Genomic DNA, 22,515 nt, shown 5'->3' with positions numbered 1-22,515 from the left:
TGGAGCAGAACCTTGGTAGAGTAAGAAAGAAATCCCAAGGCAATTCTGTGCAACTGTCAGGTGCCCCAAACTCTTCCAATGTATGTCTGGGGCCTCCAGGGAGTCTCAAGTTTGTAAATGAACCGTATTACAAGAGCACAGATGAAGAGTTTGCTGGCAGCTAAGCCTCATCCTTGCATACCTGATTGCCTTTGCAGCTCTTTTCTGACAGTAGACAATCCCCAGCATCTATGGAGCCCTCTGTAATATGGGTGCTGTTTCCTCTCCCATTAGAAATTGGGGTGGAATAATCAAACATTTGAGAGCCTCAATCACTACCTCTTGCAACGTTTCATCATTCTTTGGGATTCTTGTCCATATTAACTGAATATAAAGGAGAAAATTAAGCAGTAGTGAATTCAATGTGGAACCCCAGTTCCTTTTAGACTCCTCCCATTACCCCTGGCATTCCTGAAAAGGTGTCCAAGTGAAAGATGTCATTGAAGCCCTAAGATGTCTGTTACATATATCCTTTAGAGAGAGGGGAATGTTTTCCAAGTGACTGAAAGGTCATCCTTATATTTGAAATGTCTTTGCCTTTCCATGCTTCAGCTTTGGAGCATGTTTGACTTCAGAGAAATAAGGACAAGGCAGCTGATGTCTTCCTAATTCAGCTATGATCAGCACCTAGCTTACCTTTCTCTGGGAAGACAGCAACCTACACCCAGAGCCTGGGAGGGCTGTGGGATAAAAATAGACATGAGACAGAAGAGACAATAGCTGTAGGATCAGAAGCACAGAGTACCTCTCTTTTCTCCCATCTTCAACCAGAGACAGCCAAACTCCTGCCCCCTTTCTTTTAACACTTCGTCTGTTCTGACAAGAATAAAAGGCATTCTGCTTGAGAAGATACTATTGACAGTGCAGCTGCCAGTTCAAAGCAATAAAATTAAAAGTATTACTCAGCCATTAGAAATGACAAATACCCACCATTTGCTTCAACGTGGATGGAACTGGAGGGTATTATGCTGAGTGAAATAAGTCAGTCGGAGAAGGACAAACATTATATGTTCTCATTCATTTGGGGAATATAAATAATAGTGAAAGGGAATAGAAGGGAAGGGAGAAGAAGTGGGTAGGCAGTTATATCATTGATACATTTCTAGAATAAAACTGGAGTTCTTGGGGTGCCTGGGTGGCACAGTCAGTTAAGGTGGAAATATCAGAAAGGGAGACAGAAAATAAAGACTCCTAACTCTGGGAAACGAACTAGGGGTGGTGGAAGGGGAGGAGGGCGGGGGATGGGGGTGAATGGGTGATGGGCACTGAGGGGGGCACTTGACAGGATGAACACTGGGTGTTATTCTGTATGTTGGCAAATTAAACACCAATAAAAAATAAATTTATTATTAAAAAAATAAAAGTAATGTCAGAGAGAGGAAGAAATTCTGGTGAGGGGAGACATTTTTCATGAGTTTTTCCTCTCAAAGTTTGATAGAGGGAAAATATATGAGTAAATGCAATACATATATGGATATTAGTAAATCTTTGCTTGTCAAAGGCTGTGTTTGGAAATAACTTACTTGCAAATGATCCTGTCAACACGACGGGCACTAAGTTCAATCATACAATGACCTAACCTGCTTTTCCTATCAACCAAAAGTCACATACTTTTAAAAACATGTCTCACTTAATATTATGACCCCATAACTTAATTCTGGCCATGGTGTACTGAAGTATCAACTGTTCCTCATGATGTATGCTGCCATAGCCATCAGAGACTTTTGAATCCTGTGTTTCTCCTAAAGAAGAAAAAAATATTCTTAAGAATTTTTTTTATTTTTAAAGATTTTACTTATTTATTTGAGAGAGAGAGAGAGAGACCGAGCATGAGCAGGGAGTGGGAGGCAGAGGGTGAGGGAGAAGCAGGCTCCCCACTGAGCAGGGAGCCAGACATGGGGTTCGATCCCAGGACCCCAGGATCATAAACTGAGCCGAGGTCAGATGCTTAACTAACTGAGCCACCCAAGTGTCCAGAAAAAAACATACTTGAAATAAATTTTGCCAAGATGCCTGTGCTAGGTGGGTGTAAGCTTCTTTCCATTATCCAGGCTCAAGCCTCTTTCCTCAAAGGCTTCCCAACTTCAGCCAAGCCCTGCTACAGAGTGAGGGACTCCTTATTGCATGGGTGATTCTGAGAGAAGCCACTAGGAAATCCCAGGTGGGGAGTTCAAGAAGAAAAAACCTCCTAACTACAAAATTCCTCAGGGTGCCTCCAGCAACACCAACCATTAAACATGTTCCCTGCCATGAATGGCAGTCACTATAGGTTTGTCTCATGTTTGCCTAGAACATCCATAACTCATGGAATTTCCATTTGGATGATAACCAAGGGCCCTGACTGTGCTGGTGCCATGAGATCCAGGTGTCCTGACTCCTTTTCGGTGCAGCTAAGGATAATAGAACAATAGTATCATGCCATGGGAAGGTGACCTGCATGATAAGCTGCCCAGTTCCCTGCCACTGTAGCCCTTTGAGACCACCACCTCTAGATTAAGATACTTCATTCCCATGGGGTGACTCTTCTAGTACAGGCTCTGGGACTAATCCTGTTCCTATTCATTGATCTGGAGGCCAACAGCTCAGCATCCAGTCAAACTGCTGGTCCCCTCTGAGTCTCGTATGTTGGTGGCTATATGAAAGTCTTTGCCTTATTGTCATGTAACCCCGCCTCTGCTTTTAAACTCTACTTTTCTAAACTACAGGCAATTTTGTGCCACAGGGGGGATATTTGGCAATGTCTAGAGATGTTTCTGTCTGCCACACTTGGGGAGAAGGTGCTACTGGTATCAAAGGGGTAGAGGCCAGGAAGGCTACTAAATATCCTACAATGAACAGGACAGCCCCCCCCCCCCCACAACAATCCCAAAAATCATCTGGGCCAAAATGTCAAGAGTGCCAAGGTTGAGATATCATGGACTAATTCCAGTACCTGGGTCCCTATCTTATACTTATATCCTGCCCAGTATCCCAATTACATTTCCAGACCTCTCCAAAACCAACCACCTGCCTCCTAGACCTCTGCATACATCCACACTCTCCAGATACACTGTTCTGTACACATATTGAGAAAGCTATCTTATCCATGACTAGCATGTCTGGACTGCTTCTGATGTCAGACACCCAACATTCTACCACCTTGAGTCTGTGTCACATGCCTGTTAACACTCCAAACTCTGGATCAAACTGCTTGGATTAAAGTCCTGGCTCCTCCATTTGAGGAGGAGCTGTGTAACCTTAGGTAAGTTGCTTTACCTTCCTGAGCCTCAGTTTTCTTATCTATAAAATACAAATAATGGCAGTTTTTACCTCATAAATGAGATAATACATACCAAGTGCTTAGCAAAATTTCTAGCACATTATCAAGAATTTGGTAAATGGGGACACCTGGGTAGTGCAGTCAGTTGAACGTCCAACTCCTGGTTTTGGCTCAGGTCATGATATCAGGGTTGTGGGATCCAGTCCCAAGTCAGGCTCTGTATTCAGTACAGAGTCTGTCTGTGACTCTCTCCTTCTCCCTCTGCCCCTTCCCCTTATGCTCAAATAAAAATAAGTAAATCTGGGCGGCCCCAGTGGCTCAGTGGTTTAGCGCTGCCTTCAGCTCAGGGCCTGATCCTGGAAACCCGAGATTGAGTCCTCCATCAGGCTCCCTGCATGGAGCTTGCTTCTCCCTCTGCCAGTGTTGCCTCTCTCTCTCTCTCTGTGTCTCTCATGAATAAATAAATAAAACCTTTTTTAAAAATAAGTAAATCTTTTTTTATAAATTTATTTTTTATTGGTGTTCAATTTGCCAACATATAGAACAACACCCAGTAAATCTTTAAAAAAAAAAGAATATGGTAAACTTTTGCTATTAGCCATCACTAAGGCATTTGTAAATTGCTTTAGCAGGTCTCTTTTATCCAGTAATTATCACCCTTCTAAAGCAGTGCTGTCCAATAGAAAATTCTACCATGATAGAAATGACTTTTATCTGTACTGTCCAATAAGGTAGCCATCATATGGCTATTGAGTAGTTGCAATGTCAATAGTGTGACTGAGGAACTAGATTCTTCAAATATTACTTAAAAATAAAAATAAAATATTACTTAATTTTAATTAATTTAAGTAGCCGAATATGGCTAATGGTCATCCTAATGCACGACACGCTTCTAGAGTTTTTTTAAACCTAATATTCTACCAAAAATAAACTTCCAATAAACTCTCCTAGGGAAAGGAGTGGAATTCCCACTCCCTATCTTTCCAGCCATTGAAAATTATTGGCCTAGTGAGCCACTGTACTGATGGAAATGTGTTGCAATCCTCAGGCAGATTGGGATAGAAGAGCCTAAAACTGGTGTGACAAATTGTAGGTAGTTCTGCCCCTCCCTGCTCCAGTCAATCCACTGCCAAACAAGTCTCATAACCTAGAGCAGTGTTTCCCAACAGGGGTGATTTTACCTCCCAGGGGACACTAGACAATGTCCAGAGATATTTGTGGTTGTGAAATCTGGGGGAAGGGAGAACTGATAGTGGCGTCTAGTGGGCAGAAACCAAGGATACAGCTGAACATTCTACAATGCACAGGAAGTCCCCCAACAAAGAATTGTCTGGCCCTGAATGTTGAGAAACTCTGCTCTGGAGGGATTCTGAAACAATCTTAGGCATCTATTCTGCTCTTAAGGGTTTCCAAGGACAGGAGCGCCTGGGTGGTGCTTCGGTCAGTTCAGCATTTCTTGCTATCAGCTCAGATCTTGATCTCGGGATCTTGATCTCAGGTTTGTGGGTTCGGCCTATGTTGGGCTCCATGCTGGATATGGAGCCTACTTAAAAAAAAAAAAAGGGTCTCCAAGGACAGAGGTCTCTAAACTCCCTGAAGAATTCAGTGCAATGTTTACACTAACCCTAGTTTACTCCCTTCGAATTACCTGGAAGAAAATTGTTCCTTTCCATAATAGGGATAGTTTCAAAAACCCAATTTTCAATCTGAATTGCAAAGAAAAACGTCTCTAAGATGATGGAGGCTATAGAGAAGGAAAACTGGATCTAGTTCACCAATTAATAGGATATTTGAAGGAAGAAAGCCTTTGAACCTGCCAAAGTTTTAGAATGAATGACATATTATGATTCCCAGGTAATAAAATGGCTGACCACATTACCCCAAAAGGTGATAAGTATAAAAGGGTAAAGAAATTCTCAAATGGTGTTGGATTTAGCTTCTAAAGTCATAAGTGGATAAAGATGTGGTCTATATATACAATGGAATATTACTCAGCCATAGAAACAATAAATACCCGCCATTTGCTTCAACGTGGATAGAACTGGAGGGTATTATGCTGAGTGAAGTAGGTCAATCGGAGTAGGACAAACATTATATGGTTTCATTCGTTCAGGGAATATAAAAAATAGTGAAAGGGATTAAAAGGGAAAGGAAAGAAAATGAGTGGGAAATATCAGAGAGGGTGACAGAACATGAGAGACTCCAAAATCTGGGAAACAAGGGTTAGTGGAAGGGGAGGTGGGTGGGGGGATGGAGTGACCGGGTGGCGGGCACTGAGGGGGGCACTTGATGAGATGAGCACTGGTGTTATATGTTGGCAAATCGAACTCCAATAAAAAATATACAATAAAAGAAGAAAAAAATTCATAAGGGACTATTTGGAGAAGCCTGATATATTAGGGCCATCCCTCTTTGAAACTGATAGCAAGGGGGACATCTGGGTAGCTCAGGGGTAGAGCATCTGCCTTCAGGTCAGGGTGTGACCCTGGGTCCGGGGATCAAGTTCCGCATAGGGCTCCCTGTGAGGAGCCTGCTTCTCCCTCTGTCTATGTCTCCTCTCTTTCTGTGTCTCTCATGAATAAATAAATAAAATCCTTAGAAAAAGAAAAAGAGATTGATAACATGGAAGGAATTCATGCTCTCCCCCAACACATCCTATGCCTCAAAGACAGAAATCTTGGCTGTAAGGCCCACAAGCCTGAGACAGTCATTGGGCTAGATCACATATTTTAGGTCTTCTGAATTTCTCCATCCTGCAGTTTAGGTACATTTTCTCACACGTTGTCTTCAGGGAAGAAGTTGAAAAGTCTCTATGTTCATTTTTGAAAACCAAACTGGATAATTCAGATTATAAACCCACTTTTCTGGGCAGCCCCGGTGGCTCAGCAGTTTAGCGCCGCCTGCAGCCCAGGGCGTGATCTGGAGACCCTGGATCGAGTCCCACGTCAGGCTCTCTGCATGGAGCCTGCTTCTCCCTCTGCCTCTCTCTCTCTCTCTCTCTCTCTCTCTCTCTGCATCTCTATGAATAAATAAATAAAATCTTAAAAAAAATAAACCCACTTTTCTTCTCCTAACTCTGAGCTTGGGGAAATTCTAAACTATACTACATAATGATCCCCTACTCTTGACTACACTTTGTCTAACAATAAACCAAATGCCTCTATGCAACAGCAACCCTCAGGGCCGGATATGATTCAATCTTGCAGATGTTTTACCACTAGACAGAAGAAAACTGATGACCTAATAATGTTTCCTTTGCTAAAAGATTGAGGATAGTCATGTAAAGAGAAATGATCTCCCCACCTACTCAGGACCTATGCCCACATTTAAAGTTCCTGTTAAGCATTAGTATCCTACCTCTGGAGTTCTACGGCCAACTCCCTGGATTGTTTCAGGTGTGGATAACTAAGAGAAGCAGGAATGTGAAGTCAATAATTGCTTCATGAATGTGACACAATCTCCTCTTTCAAGCCTTGTCCTTCAATTACATAACCCTTCAATCCAATGCCTGCATATGAATTGAGCAACTTTAAAACAAAACACCATTTGGCACATATATGGAGCATGCGATTAAAACCATTATTGGCAAAGGGAATACTTTTGATATTATTTAACATGAAGTTGGCTTTTAGATTTCTGGCCTGCTTTTCTTTATACCTTTTTAAAAGGTCTCTTACCTACCACAAACCAACATGAAGCCATTTTCTTTATCTAGCCTTATCCCACATTGCTTTGGAGAGTACTAGTGAGAATTACCCTATTATAACTGCTACCACACTGAGAATGAATTGAGTTTAAAAGTTATCACCTAAGCTCCTCTAGGCCTAAACTGGTGCTCCCACTCATACCTACCAATTTTCAATGGTACGGCAATGAACATACCTTTCAAGCGTATGGCTGTGAACTACTTAAAATAGAGATTGTTGGCTCTTTTTTTTGCATGAAAGACTCTTTTTCTGCTCATTCTGATTTTTTTTGGTTGGCAAATGTGCTTCTATCAAGATCAGTACCCACTGGAGGCACCTGGGCGGCTCAGTCAGTTAAGTGCCCGAATCTTGGTTTGGGCTCAGGTCATGATCTCAGGGTTGTGAGATTGAGCCCCATGTTAGACTCCATGCTGGGCATGTAGCTTGCTTAAGATCCTCTCTATCTCTATCTCTATCTCTATCTCTATCTCTATCTCTATCTATCTCTATCTCTATCTCTCTCTCCTCCCTGCTTCTAAAAAACTTAAAATTTTTTAAAAATGTTTAAAAAGATCAGTATCCACTGGAAAAATTGGAAAATAATCAATGGTAGTTTGTATTGAATTTTATGATATAGTTGATGTCAATCTGGTTCCCCTCACATGGTCTTCTGCCTTGGTTGGATCACTAAGGTTTCTGCATCTGGGTCTCAGCCCGGCCCAGAAACTGTTACCATGCTACCCAAACTCACACTAGTCATGTGATAAGAAATGACATGGAAAACTCTAAATCAGCTTGGTAGCATCCTCTTCCCAGCAAAGCAATCTATAAGAAAAATTTAATTTAAAAATTACCTGGTGACCTATAGAAAAACGAACCAAGAGCAATGGCCTTCCTAAACAGATATTTGTATCAAGCTCCACCATAGGACTATCTATCTATCTCTCCAGCTAACCACACTCATGTTGGCAGATTGAGGCTCCATTCCTTTGTGTGATGAGCCCTTCACTTCTGACATTTTTTCCCATCTCCATAATAACCTACATCTTCTGATTCACTTCTTTTTAACTCGCTGCACCATTTTCGCTATTTTTCTGGAGAGTGTCATATCTTAACTGTGCACAGAATGCCTTTACAGACAGGTAGCTCCCCAAAAGCCACTCACAGTATATGCCCTTCCTATATTGGCTTTTTTTGCCTTCTCCTTCATTTCCATCTAAAGGCACATCTTACATTAGGAGTCAGTGGCCCCCGTTATTCATTATACTCATATTTTGCAAAGTAAAGTGTATGGAATGATTAATTTACACTTTGTGATCACCTAGATTTGAGAAAAATGCCTTTCTAGTTTTCTTCCAACTGGAAACCTAAAATTAGGTTTTACAACTAAACTCTTACAACCTATCGAGTTAGCTATATGCATTTTATCATAGACTTAGCTCTTATCTTTTGAAAAATTATGAGCCCCCATCTGATGAGAAATTGAGAATGGTTTTGTAGGCTTCCAAATCTTGAACAATGCTATATAATGTTTATATGGGTTTAAAGAAGTTTAGTCAATAAGGTCAATTAATACCCAATAAAACCTATAACATATACTTATGTTATATCTGAATATTCAATGTTAGTATTGTAGATTTGTTTATTGATATAACAAAACCAAACAGTTGGTCTTTTGCTGGTTTGAGGTTAAGTAGTATAGCAGTTAACAGTACAGACTTTGGAACCAAATTCCCTGTGTTCAAGTGCCGGCGACTACTTCCTAGCTATATGACCTTGGATAAGGTACTTACCTTCTCAAAGACTGAGTTTCCTCAGGTGTAAATGGGGATAATTCTTATGCCTATACTATAGAACCATGGTTAGGACTAAATGAGATACTCCAGCATGGTACCTGGTGATGTAGAAATGTTAGGGTTCTGAGCAGTCAAGAAAGAATTCTTAAGACATCTTGGGTGCAAAAAGGTGGTTTTCTTAAAGCAGAGGGACAGGACCCATGGGCAGAAAAGAGATACAACGGGGTTGTGCAGAGGTGACCAACTATATACTTTCAAGTTGGGAGGAGGGGATTAGGGACAGCACAAACCTCCAGGGTATTTTGGAAACAAGGTTTCCAGGACCCTAAGTGGGCTAGCTATGTTAGGAAAAAGGTCATTTATTACGGTTTAGTAAAACTTCAGTAATGAGACCCTACAGATGTACAGCAGTGGGCCATATGCTTGGGGAATGATTGCCAACATACATCATGGGGGACAGAGATCAAGAAGTTTTCAAAGGAATTTCTATATGCTTAAAGTAGACTCACAGGATCCTGTGAGATTGTCTTTTGCTCTTAGCAAAGTATCAACATCCAGGCAGCTGAGCTCCCAGAGGAAGGTTACTCTGCCCGTTTCAAGGCCTTGTCAATGAACTATAAGGAATAAGGAAATTTAATTTTTCTTTTGCCTTCATTTCCCACATCACCTGATATATGGAAAGGGCTCAATAACCAGTAGGCATTAGTATTATTTTTATCCCATGTTAATCAGGCTACTGCTGGCCACTATTATATACACTATTGATTTTTAAATATCAATATTGACCTTTTTTAAAATACCACATGAGTTCTATAACATTGTCCCCAAATAAGTTTTGCCCATTTTTGTCTTCCAACCTAGATTATATATACTTTGGCCTTGAAATCAGCTCAGATGATCTAGAAAACCTTAATTTTTATTATTCCATTTTTATCAGAATAGGAAAAAGATTATTTCCCATCTGATGTCAATAGCTGCTCCAAAGTAACTCATGTATTATCACCCTTCTAGCTAACTGACCTTATAGGTAAGGCAGAGTGGGCAGCTGGTAATGTGACATGATTAGATGCTGGTGTTCTTCATTTTTTGAGTAATACAGAGAAATGAAATTTCATTTCCAGCAGTCCAAGGGAAAGGGGAAAAAGACTGAACATTGATTCTATCTGGCATGTTAGGGGCGGGGGAGGAAGGGATCCAGCAGGTAGAAAAAGAAGTCTTGCAGTTTCACTCAATCCAGGCACAAGATGGGAGATTTGTTTCCAACATGATGCTATCAGGCCAGCTGTGTGAGGAAGTGCCAATTGGAGAGGTTTGGCCTATGACCAGACAGCATTATGGGTATGAATGAGGTGGCTCCTGATAAGGGTCTGCCTATTAATTATAAATGGGGGGGTTTAATTTCAGAAGCTTGTGATAAAACTCCAGCAAGGGTGCCTGCCTAAGGCTGGTAACAATAGGGTTCAGAAAAATTCCAATTAGCAGATTGTGTCCAGTGATGAAGTTATGGAAATGAACGTATCATTTGGACCCCTTGAGTACAATAACCTTGTAAAAGTTCCAGCCAGTCCTGAGAGTGGGGAAGGTAGAGCATTATCTATTCCTTTGTATCCTCTGGCAATGGAATTTAGGTGAAAATATAAAGAAGCTGACTTCAGCTCACTATGTTCACTGTACTGCATTTTATGTGATGAGCTCTGAGCCTAGCAACTCTGTTCTTTACTCATTAATCCAAAAAGAGGGATCCCTGGGTGGCACAGCGGTTTGGCGCCTGCCTTTGGCCCAGGGCGCGATCCTGGAGACCCGGGATCGAATCCCACGTCGGGCTCCCGGTGCATGGAGCCTGCTTCTCCCTCTGCCTGTGTCTCTGCCTCTCTCTCTCTCCCTCTCTCTCTCTGTGACTATCATAAATAAATAAAAATTTAAAAAAAAAAAAAAAGATCCTAGAATATAATGCTTGCTTTTTGACAGGGAGACCTAGGGCAGATGCAGAAGCAAACTCCTTAGGGCTTGAATGCAAAGTCCTGGGGAGAGGTGGGCAAGGTAACTTTTTTAGTGGCCTTGCCCTAAGCCCACATCATTGCAAATTTTAAAACTCAATCAAGTCGGTTCATGCACCAGGTTTCTTTAGAAATGCAATTGTAGATAATGTGAATGAAATCTACTTTCCTGGTGTGTTGATTTCCCTCCCCTCTCCTGATTTTCCTTTTAAAAATCATGATTTTTAATGGGAGGCCCAAGATCATTCAGTATAATTTTGGAGTTCAAAGAAAAAGCAGGGAGGAGGGGGAAGATGGCAGAAGAGTAGAGTCTCCAAATCACCTGTCCCCACCAAATTACCTAGATAACCTTCAAATCATCCTGAAAATCTATGAATTCTTCCTGAGATTTAAAAAGAGAACAGCTGTAATGCTACAGTGAGAAGAGTTCGCACTTCTATCAAGGTAGGAAGACTGGGGAAAAGAAATAAAGAAACAAAAGGCATCCAAGGGAGAGGAGCCCTGCGAGGAGCCAGGCTAAGGCCGGGGCGAGTGTCCCCAGGACAGGAGAGCCCCGACCCGGAGAAGCAGGAGCTTCACCAATCTTCCCGGGCGGAAAGGCGCCCGCAAGGAGTTAGAGGAGGACCCCAGGAGGGCGGGGATGCCCTCGGGCTCCCTGGGACACTAACAGACACCTGCGCGCCCAGGAGAGTGCGCCGAGCTCCCTAAGGGCTGCAGCGCGCACAGCTGGACCTGGGAGCAGCTCGGAGGGGCTCGGGCAGCGGCTCCGCGGAGGGGGCTGCGTGGACGGGAGCGCGAATCCAACAGCGCAGGCCCCGGAGCACAGGGCGCAGGGACACAGCCCAGGATCCGGCCTCCCCCCAGGACAGGCAGAGGCCAGGAGGGCCCAGGACAGCAAGGACGCTCCTGCCTCGAGCTGAGCAGATCAGCGGCCCCGCCCCTGGAGCCTCCATCCTGCAGACGGAGAGCTCTGGAGTTACTGCGGGGGCTGAATCCAGGGCTCCAGAGCTGGCCGCGCCACTGGGATTGTTCCTCCTGGGGCCTCATGGGGTAAACAACCCCCACTGAGCCCTGCACCAGGCAGGGGGCAGAGCAGCTCCCCCAAGTGCTAACACCTGAAAATCAGCACAACAGGCCCCTCCCCCAGAAGACCAGCTAGACGGACAAGTACCAGGGGAAGTCAAGGGACTTAAAGTATACACAATCAGAAGATACTCTCCCGTGTTTTGTTTTGTTTTGTTTTTGTTGCTTTTTTATTTCTGTTTGCTTCCCCAAGCTTTTTTTTCCCCATTCTTTCTTTTTCTTTCTCTTTTTCTTCTTTCTTTTTTCTTTCTTCTTTTTTCTTTTTCTCTTTTCTTTCCTTCTTTCTCTCCTCTCTTTTTCTCCTTTTCCTAATACAACTTGTTTTTGGCCACTCACCAATGAGCAAAATGACTAGAAGGAAAACCTCACCTCAAAAGAAAGAATCAAAAACAGTCCTCTCTCCCACAGAGTTACAAAATCTGGATTACAATTGAATGTCAGAAAGCCAATTCAGAAGCACTATTATAAAGCTACTGGTGGCTCTAGAAAAAAGCATAAAGGACTCAAGAGACTTAATGACTGCAGAATTTAGATCCAATCAGGCAGAAATTAAAAATCAATTGAATGAGATGCAATCCAAACTAGAAGTCCTAATGATGAGGGTTAACGAGGTGGAAGAACGAGTGAGTGACATAGAAGACAAGTTGATGGCAAAGAGGGACTGAGGAAAAAAGAGACTAACAATTAAAAGACCATGAAGAGGGATCCCTGGGTGGCGCAGCAGTTTAGCGCCTGCCTTTGGCCCAGGGCACGATCCTGGAGACCAGAGATCGAGTCCCAAGTCGGGCTCCCGGTGCATGGAGCCTGCTTCTCCCTCTGCTTGTGTTTCTGCCTCTCTCTCTCTGTGACTATCATAAATAAATAAATAATTTTTTTAAAAAAAGACCATGAAGATAGAATAAGGGAAATAAACGACAGCCTGAGGAAGAAAAACCTATGTTTAATGGGGTTCCCGAGGGTGCCGAAAGGGACAGAGGGCCAGAATATGTATTTGAACAAACCATACCTGAAAACTTTCCTAATCTTGGAAGGGAAACAGGCATTCAGATCCAGGAAATAGAGATTCCCCCCCTAAAATCAATAAAAAACGTTCAACACCTCAACATTTAATAGTTAAGCTTGCAAATTCCAAAGACAAAGAGAAGATCCTTAAAGCAACAAGAGACAAGAAATCCCTGACTTTTATGGGGAGGAGTATTAGGGTAACAGCAGACCTCTCTACAGAGACCTGGCAGGCCAGAAAGGGCTGGCAGGATATATTCAGGGTCCTAAATGAGAAGAACATGCAACCAAGAATACTTTATCCAGCAAGGCTCTCATTCAAAATGGAAGGAGAGATAAAGAGCTTCCAAGACAGGCAGGAACTGAAGGAATATGTGACCTCCAAACCAGCTCTGCAAGAAATTTTAAGGGGGACTCTTAAAATTCCCCTTTAAGAAGAAGTTCAGTGGAACAATCCACAAAAACAAGGACTGAATAGATATCATGGTGACACTAAACTCATATCTCTCAATAGTAACTCTGAACGTGAACAGGCTTAATGACCCCATCAAAAAGCGCAGGGTTTCAGACTGGATAAAAAGCAGGACCCATCTATTTGCTGTCTACAAGAGACTCACTTTACACAGAAGGACACCTACAGCCTGAAAATAAAAGGTTGGAGAACCATTTACCATTCAAATGGTCCTTGAAAGAAAGCAGGGGTAGCCATCCTTATATCAGATAAACTATATTTACCCCGAAGACTGTAGTGAGAGATGAAGAGGGACACTATATCATACTTAAAGGATCTATCCAACAAGAGGACTTAACAATCCTCAATATATATGCCCCAAATGTGGGAGCTGCCAAATATATAAATCAATTAATAACCAAAGTGATGAAATACTTAGATAATAATACACTTATACTTGGTGACTTCAATCTAGCTCTTTCTACACTCGATAGATCTTCTAAACACAACATCTCCAAAGAAACGAGAGCTTTAAATGATATACTGGACCAGATGGATTTCACAGATATCTACAGAACTTTACATCCAAACTCAACTGAATACACATTCTTCTCAAGTGCACATGGAACTTTCTCCAGAATAGACCACATACTGGATCACAAATCGGGTCTGAACCGATACCAAAAGATTGGGATCGTCCCCTGCATATTCTCAGACCATAATGCCTTGAAATCAGAACTAAACCACAACAAGAAATTTGGGAGGACATCAAACAAGTGGAGGTTAAGGACCATCTTGCTAAAAGATGAAAGGGTCAACCAGGAAATTAAGGAAGAATTAAAAACATTCATGGAAACTAATGAGAATGAAGATACAACCGTTCAAAATCTTTGGGATGCAGCAAAAGCAGTCCTAAGGGGGAAATACATCGCAATACAAGCATCCATCCAAAAACTGGAAAGAACTCAAATACAAAAGCTAACCTTACACATAAAGGAGCTAGAGAAAAAACAGCAAATAGATCCTACACCCAGCAGAAGAAGAGAGTTAATAAAGATTCGAGCAGAACTGAACGAAATCGAGACCAGAAGAACTGTGGAACAGATCAACAGGACCAGAAGTTGGTTCTTTGAGAGAATTAATAAGATAGATAAACCATTAGCCAGCCTTATTAAAAAGAAGAGAGAGAAGACTCAAATTAATAAAATCATGAATGAGAAAGGAGAGATCACTACCAACACCAAGGAAATACAGACGATTTTAAAAACATATTATGAACAGCTATACGCCAATAAATTAGGCAATCTAGAAGAAATGGACGCATTCCGGGAAAGCCACAAACTACCAAAACTGGAACAGGAAGAAACAGAAAACCTGAACAGGCCAATAACCAGGGAGGAAATTGAAGCAGTCATCAAAAACCTCCCAGGACACAAAAGTCCAGGGCCAGATGGCTTCCCAGGGGAATTCTATCAAACATTTAAAGAAGAAACCATACCTATTCTACTAAAGCTGTTTGAAACGATAGAAAGAGATGGAGTACTTCCAAATTCGTTCTATGAGGCCAGCATCACCTTAATTCCAAAACCATTCAAAGACCCCACCAAAAAGGAGAATTACAGACCAATATCCCTGATGAACATGGATGCAAAAATTCTCAACAAGATACTAGCCAATAGGATCCAACAGTACATTAAGAAAATTATTCACCACGACCAAGTAGGATTTATCCCCGGGACACAAAGTTGGTTCAACACTCGTAAAACAATCAATGTGATTCATCATATCAGCAAGAGAAAAACCAAGAACCACATGATCCTCTCATTAGATGCAGAGAAAGCATTTGACAAATACGGCATCCATTCCTGATCAAAACTCTTCAGAGTGTAGGGATAGAGGGAACATTCCTCAACATCTTAAAAGCCATCTACGAAAAGCCCACAGCAAATATCATTCTCAATGGGGAAGCACTGGGAGCCTTTCCCCTAAGATCAGGAACAAGACAGGGATGTCCACTCTCACCACTGCTATTCAACATAGTACTGGAAGTCGTAGCCTCAGCAATCAGACAACAAAAAGACATTAAAGGCATTCAAATTGGCAAAGAAGTCAAACTCTCCCTCTTCGCCGATGACATGATACTCTACATAGAAAACCCAAAAGCCTCCACCCCAAAATCGCTAGAACTCATAGCAATTTGGTAGCGTGGCAGGATACAAAATCAATGCCCAGAAATCAGTGGCATTTCTATACACTAACAAGGAGACTGAAGAAAGAGAAATTAAGGAGTCAATCCCATTTACAATAGCACCCAAAAGCATAAGATACCTAGGAATAAACCTAACCAAAGAGGTAAAAGATCTATACCCTAAAAACTATAGAACACTTCTGAAAGAAATTGAGGAAGACACAAAGAGATGGAAAAATATTCCATGCTCATGGATTGGCAGAATTAATATTGTGAAAATGTCAATGTTACCCAGGGCAATTTACACGTTTAATGCAATCCCTATTAAAATACCATGGACTTTCTTCAGAGAGTCAGAACAAATTATTTTAAGATTTTTTTGGAATCAGAAAAGACCCCGAATAGCAGGGGAATTTTAAAAAAGAAAACCATAGCTGGGGGCATCACAATGCCCGATTTCAGGTTGTACTACAAAGCTGTGGTCATCAATACAGTGTGGAACTGGCACAAAAACAGACACATAGATCGATGGAACAGAATAGAGAACCCAGAAGTGGACCCTCAACTTTATGGTCAACTAATATTCGATAAAAGAGGAAAGACTATCCACTGGAAGAAAGACAGTCTCTTCAATAAATGGTGCTGGGAAAATTGGACATCCACATGCAGAAGAATGAAACTAGACCACTCTCTTTCAACATACACAAAGATAAACTCAAAATGGATGAAAGATCTAAATGTGAGACAAGATTCCATCAAAATCCTAGAGGAGAACACAGGCAACACCCTTTTTGAACTCGGCCACAGTAACTTCTTGCAAGATACATCCACGAAGGCAAAAGAAACAAAAGCAAAAATGAACTATTGGGACTTCATCAAGATAAGAAGCTTTTGCACAGCAAAGGATACAGTCAACAAAACTAAAAGACAACCTACAGAATGGGAGAAGATATTTGCAAATGATGTATCAGATAAAGGGCTAGTTTCCAAGATCTATAAAGAACTTCTTAAACTCAACAGCAAAGAAACAAACAATCCAATCATGAAATGGGCAAAAGATATGAAGAGAAATCTCACAGAGGAATACATAGACAAGGCCAACAAGCACATGAGAAAATGCTCTGCATCACTTGCCATCCGGGAAATACAAATCAAAACCACAATGAGATACCACCTCACACCAGTGAGAATGGGGAAAATTAACAAGGCAGGAAACCACAAATGTTGGAGAGGATGCGGAGAAAAGGGAACCCTCTTGCCCTGTTGGTGGGAATGTGAACTGGTGCAGCCACTCTGTAAAACTGTGTGGAGGTTCCTCAAAGAGTTAAAAATAGACCTGCCCTATGACCCAGCAATTGCACTGTTGGGGATTTACCCCAAAGATACCGATGCAACGAAACGCCGGGACACCTGCACCCCAATGTTTATAGCAGCAATGGCCACAATAGCCAAACTGTGGAAGGAGCCTCGGTGTCCATCGAAAGATGAATGGATAAAGAAGATGTGGTTTATGTATACAATGGAATATTAGTCAGCCATTAGAAACGACAAATACCCACCATTTGCTTCGACGTGGATGGAACTGGAGGGTATTATGCTGAGTGAAGTAAGTCAATCGGAGAAGGACAAACGTTGTATGTTCTCATTCATTTGGGGAATATAAATAATAGTGAAAGGGAATATAAGGGAATGGAGAAGAAATGTGTGAGAAATATCAGAAAGGGAGACAGAACATAAAGACTCCTAACTCTGGGAAACGAACTAGAGGTGGTGGAAGGGGAGGAGGGTGGGGGGTGGGGGTGAATGGGTGACGGGCACTTAGGGGGCCACTTGACGGGATGAGCACTGGGTGTTGTTCTGTATGTTGGTCAATTGAACACCAATAAAAAATAAATCTATTTAAAAAAAAGCAAAACTTGATAAGAAAAGAATAAAATTGAATTTTCCACCTGGCCTCAATCTGAACACAAAATGGCTGTTAAAGGATAATTTTTATTAAAAATAAAAGAGGTTAAACCATGATCCTTATACAAATTTAAATTAAACACGTCAGAGATTTTATTTGGGGGGGTTGTCTGTAAACTATGGCCTGCAAGCCAAGCCAAATTCAGCCTGTCACCTGTTTTTGTAAATGAAATGTTATGTTGTACAACCACACCCATTCATTTCCATATTGCATATGGTTATTTTCCAGCCACAACAGCAGAGTTGCAAGGCCCACTAAGCCTAACCTATTCACCATCCACTTTTCATGGAAAAAGTTTATTGACCCCTTATATAGACCATCAGAAATGCTGGGAAAAAAACTTACAAACAGGTGCAAAGAAATTTACAAACAGATGCTTAAGGCAATGATCAATTGCATTTCACCAAACAAGTAATATTTGCATTACAATTTACAACTTTGTAAAATAGCTCAAAGACCATGAAAGCACGGATAATGCAGAAAATATACTAGACCTAGACTATTTTAGGCCAATTACATGAACAGAACCTTGATTAAGATCCAGAGAGAAATCTTGTTTGACAAATGAGGGCCCCAGTGTGGGAGAAGTTGGGATTCTGCAACCAACAGAACAAAGAATGCCTTAATGCAGGGCTCCAGTGATTGGAATTTGGAATGGGGGAGGCTGAGACTGGCTACCTGACCACATCCTACCTCAAGCTTCACTTGCTCTGGAAATGGTCTGGGCTCAATCTTTGGGGGAGATCCACAGGCAGAGCTGTGAGGGAGCTGGGGTGAGCTGAGGCTGATTCTGTTTACTCCCTCGATTTCAATTGCAATTATAAGCTGAAGACTCTCACACCTGTATTTTCAGCCTTGACCTTTCTTTCAAGATTCATACTAGAGTCATACAATTTCCTGCTACTGTTCCAGTAGGTACTTCAAATTCAGCATGTCCAAAATTGAACTTGTTTTAACTCAAAAAGTGCCCCTCCTCCTGTATCAACTATCTCAATTGATAACACCCCTATTCAACCAAGCATGCAACATCCTTGATTTCTTCTCCCTCCAGTACTAACTGACATGTCCAGTGAATGTCTTAAATCTGCTCTCTCCTGTTTATCTTTAGAATTATTGTCTAGTTTAAGATCCTCCCCATCTCTTCGCTTGGACTAATGAGATTTTTAACTAGGGCTTACACTGGGAGAGCCGGTTGTAAACATCACTTCCCAACTCTGTGCTCTACAATGTCATTGGTAGCTTGAAATTGGGAATACTTACGCCATAGAAATTGACAAACACTACAGATCACGATTTTTTTTTATAGAGAGCTTCTTATTAATCATTTACCAGCACATTTAACACTGTCCATTCCCCAGTCTTGGACCAAACTGATCTTTGTAAAACACTTGTTCAACTATGCCACTCTCCTTGATTAGAACTCTTCAGGGATGCCTGAGTAGCTCAGTGGTTGAGCATCTATTTACCTTTGGCTCAGTGTGTGATCCCCAGTCCAGGGATAGAGTACCACATCAGGCTCCCTGTGAGGAGCCTGCTTCTCCCTCTGTCTCTGCCTCCCTCTGGTGTCTCTCATGAATAAATAAATAAAATATTTTTAAATAAAAACTCTTCAGTAGGGGCCCCTGGGTGTCTCAGTCAATTAAGCATCAGACTCTTGGTTTTGGCTCAGGTCATAATCTTGGGGTTGTGACATGAAGCACCACATCAGGCTCCTCGCTGGGTGTGGAGCCTGCTTATGATTCTCTCTCTCTCTCTCTCTCTCTCTCTTTTTCTCTCTCTCCATCTGCCCCCTCCCCCCTTCCCTCTCTATAAAAAAGAAAAAAAAAAACTCTCCCCATGGCTCCCCACGGCCAACAGGTAACATTAAATTCCTTAACATAACATATGAGGCTTTTCATCATCTGGCCCCTGCTTAAATGTCCAGCTTCCTGTCCTACCTGGCCTTTATCTCATAAGTTATATGCTAGCTCAAAGGTCACAAACTGGTTCGCTCAAGCCTAAATTGTCTCATATACGTATTTTGTTGGGACTGCACACTGTCTTTATCCTTTTAAGCCAACATTTAAAACTTTAAGAAATTCTACCCTGCAGGAGATTAAGAGGTACAAACTTCCAGTTAGAAAACAAAGCATGAGAATGTACAGTATAAGGAATATAGTCAATAATATGGTAATAACTTTCAATGGTAACAGATGGTAACTATACTTATCATGGGGATCATTTTTATAATGTTTCAAAGTATCAAATCCCTATGATGTACACCAGAAACTAATAGGATATTGTATGCCCATTATACTTCAAGTTTTAAAAAGGACGTTATTCAACAACAAAATAAATTCTATGGTAAAATCCATATTTCTGGCTTCTTTTGAGCACTTACGACATTAGGCCCTTATGCATGCTTATAACAATTTTATAACAACAGGGAGTATAGGGATCCCTGGGTGGCGCAGCGGTTTGGCGCCTGCCTTTGGCCTAGGGCGCGATCCTGGAGACCCAGGATCGATTCCCACGTCGGGCTCCCGGTGCATGGAGCCTGCTTCTCCCTCTGTCTGTGTCTCTGTCTCTCTTTCTCTCTCTGTGACTATCATAAATAAATAAAAATTAAAAAAAAAAAACAACAAGGAGTATAGCAGCAGATACCCCCTTTGAGAGGGTATGTGCTCTACAGTTCACTGGTTTCTATCATTCATTCATCCAAATTATGCATATACACCCACATATAGCCTTCATTTCTGTTACCATATCACAAAATCTTGTGTATTATGAGAAATCTCTCACTCTCATTATAGAATCTGTCTTTCTTTACCATGACTGTCCTGATGATAGACCATGGTCCCTTCCCTAGAAAGGGAAAGGCAGCAGGATAAGAAAAGAAGAAGCAGAGAGGGGAAGAGGAGTATAAATCTGTGGTCTTTGGGTCAGAGTCTCCACTATAAAACACCAGAATTGTGAAAATGGTAGGCAGTGACTGTCCTAGCTGGGGAGACCTCAGGATATTCCCTATAAAACCCATTTGTGAACCCTCCTTAGTCTTGGAATGTCTACCTTCTCAGATGGACATGAAAAGGAAAGACCCAAGGAAATTATCTCACATTGACTCAGATTATTAGAGCCAGCCTGGTTTATAAATGAGTCAATTTCTTAATTTGAAAATAGAAAATCATTTTCTTTTCTTCTTCTTCTTTTTTTTTTTTGCCCAGTGCCTATCGTGTGTCTAACACTGTGCCAGATGCTATAGAGAAAACAAAAGCAATCTAAGACAGCTCTGTCTTCGACTCACAACCTTATTGATGAAGCAAGAAATGCATATGTGAAATAATTAAAGAAAATATAAGGAGGCAGCATCAGAAAAGTGAGATCCTAGATGTGACCTAGTGCCCACAACATCTGGGTGGTCAGTAAGGGGTAGGATCAAGTTAAGAGGAGGCGCTATGGAAGAAACCAGGGCTCACAATGGCCCTTCATTGGCAGAGAAATGGAGAGATACACACACACACAGGGGATCCCACAGGGCTATATACTCAGAGAGCAGTGAATGAGATGGGTGTGGCAACCTATAAATAATAAGGTTGACTGGAGAGTAGGAAGACATGGCTGGTCATTATAAACCAGTTTTCTTTTATCTTTTTTTAAAATGATTTTATTTATTCATGAGAGACACAGGGGGAGAGAGAGGAAGATACACAGACAGAGGGAGAAGCAGGCTCCATGCAGGGAGCCAGACACAGGACTTAATCCTGGGGCCTCCAGGATCACACCCTGGGCCAAAGGTGGCTCTAAATCACTGAGCCACTGGGGCTTCCCCCAGTTTTCTTTTAGAAAGATTTCCTCTTTTGTGTTATGTACTCAGAAAGTCAAATACAGAATCAGATCCTCCTTGTTGAGCCCCAAGTCTAAGACGATGGAATCAGATGGTTCCAGAAAGCATTTCATATTCTAAGCAAAGACAGCAACTTTCAGCTCCACTACACAAGTGGGGCTAAGCAATAGTCACATGTACCATTGTCTGTCTTGAACAGGCTTGTCAGCATTGGTATAGAGGGAAAGAAAGAAGAAAGAAGAAAGAAAAAGAGTAAGAGACATAGAAAGAGCAAGGAAGTGGGGGAAGAGAGAAAACAGGAAGAGCACCATGGTAGGGAAGACACATTCCTCCAATCTAACCCAGGGAATCCTGTGCTACAGGCTATCCTCCCTCCACCTGCCACCTCCTGCTTCTGGATCATAGCAGAGATCGAGAAATGCTTCTGCCCACTGGGAAGTGGCAGATTTCCAGATCTGAGCTCCTTTCTTCCTGGGCAGACTGTGACATATTGCTTACTTACCATCCCCCCAACTCAAGGCTTTATGTTGGTTGTGTGTTTACATTTATTACTGGGCCCACTTAGACCTACTTTGTAATTAGCCTGTAGGCTTATGTTAATTTCTGATATTATTCTTTCCTGTGTCCAATTTACTTTATGAGCCAGTTGCTCACTTCCTGCTGTCTTGTTTGTAGCGGCTTCCTCTAAATGTTTGACAATGTCTTCTTGCTGCTCCATCCAAGTAATTGATGACCAATGTGCAGCCAGTTCTTAACTATTCCGAGGCTGATGCAGCCACTCCATGAAGGAAACAGATTTCTTGGAAACTCCTCCCCGTCGTTCTCCTCCACCCCCTCCCACTTCCTGTTTTCTGGTCACTTTCCTGTTTGTGAATCCTTAATCAAGGTGGGAAGGAGGCAAAGATGATGGAGACTGTAACACATCCTTCTGTCTGTTCAGCAATGACTGCAATGTTCTAAAAAACTTTTTTAAGAGTATAAAGAAACTATTGAGTAAAACAATATTTGTCTATTCCGTGAGAATCTGTTATCCAGGTATTGTTCTCCCCAACTCAAATGAGTATTTGGAAATATTTTCTTCGAAGTGTAGTAAGATCAATATTTCACAATTTCCTGGAATCCTATCCATGCTTTCAATACTCATCTCCATCCCTCTGTGAAGCCTCCCCTGACTACTTAAACCCTCCTCATTCCTTAGCTCTAGATCCTACCACGCTGAGACTCT

The 22,515-nt window shown here is 41.8% G+C and overlaps 1 protein-coding gene across 1 annotated transcript in view; it reads left to right on the top strand.

Moving 5' to 3' along the window:
• Nucleotides 1-22,515, top strand: part of TRPC5 (transient receptor potential cation channel subfamily C member 5) — a 182,543-nt gene that overhangs the window by 41,166 nt on the left and 118,862 nt on the right. The gene's annotated exons all lie outside the window — the stretch shown is intronic.

Source organism: Canis lupus, chromosome X (assembly GCF_011100685.1).
Source record: "Canis lupus familiaris isolate Mischka breed German Shepherd chromosome X, alternate assembly UU_Cfam_GSD_1.0, whole genome shotgun sequence".
Lineage (NCBI taxonomy): Eukaryota > Metazoa > Chordata > Mammalia > Carnivora > Canidae > Canis > Canis lupus.
Note: the sequence above shows the minus strand (reverse complement) of the source record. Positions and strands in the feature narration are given on the sequence as shown.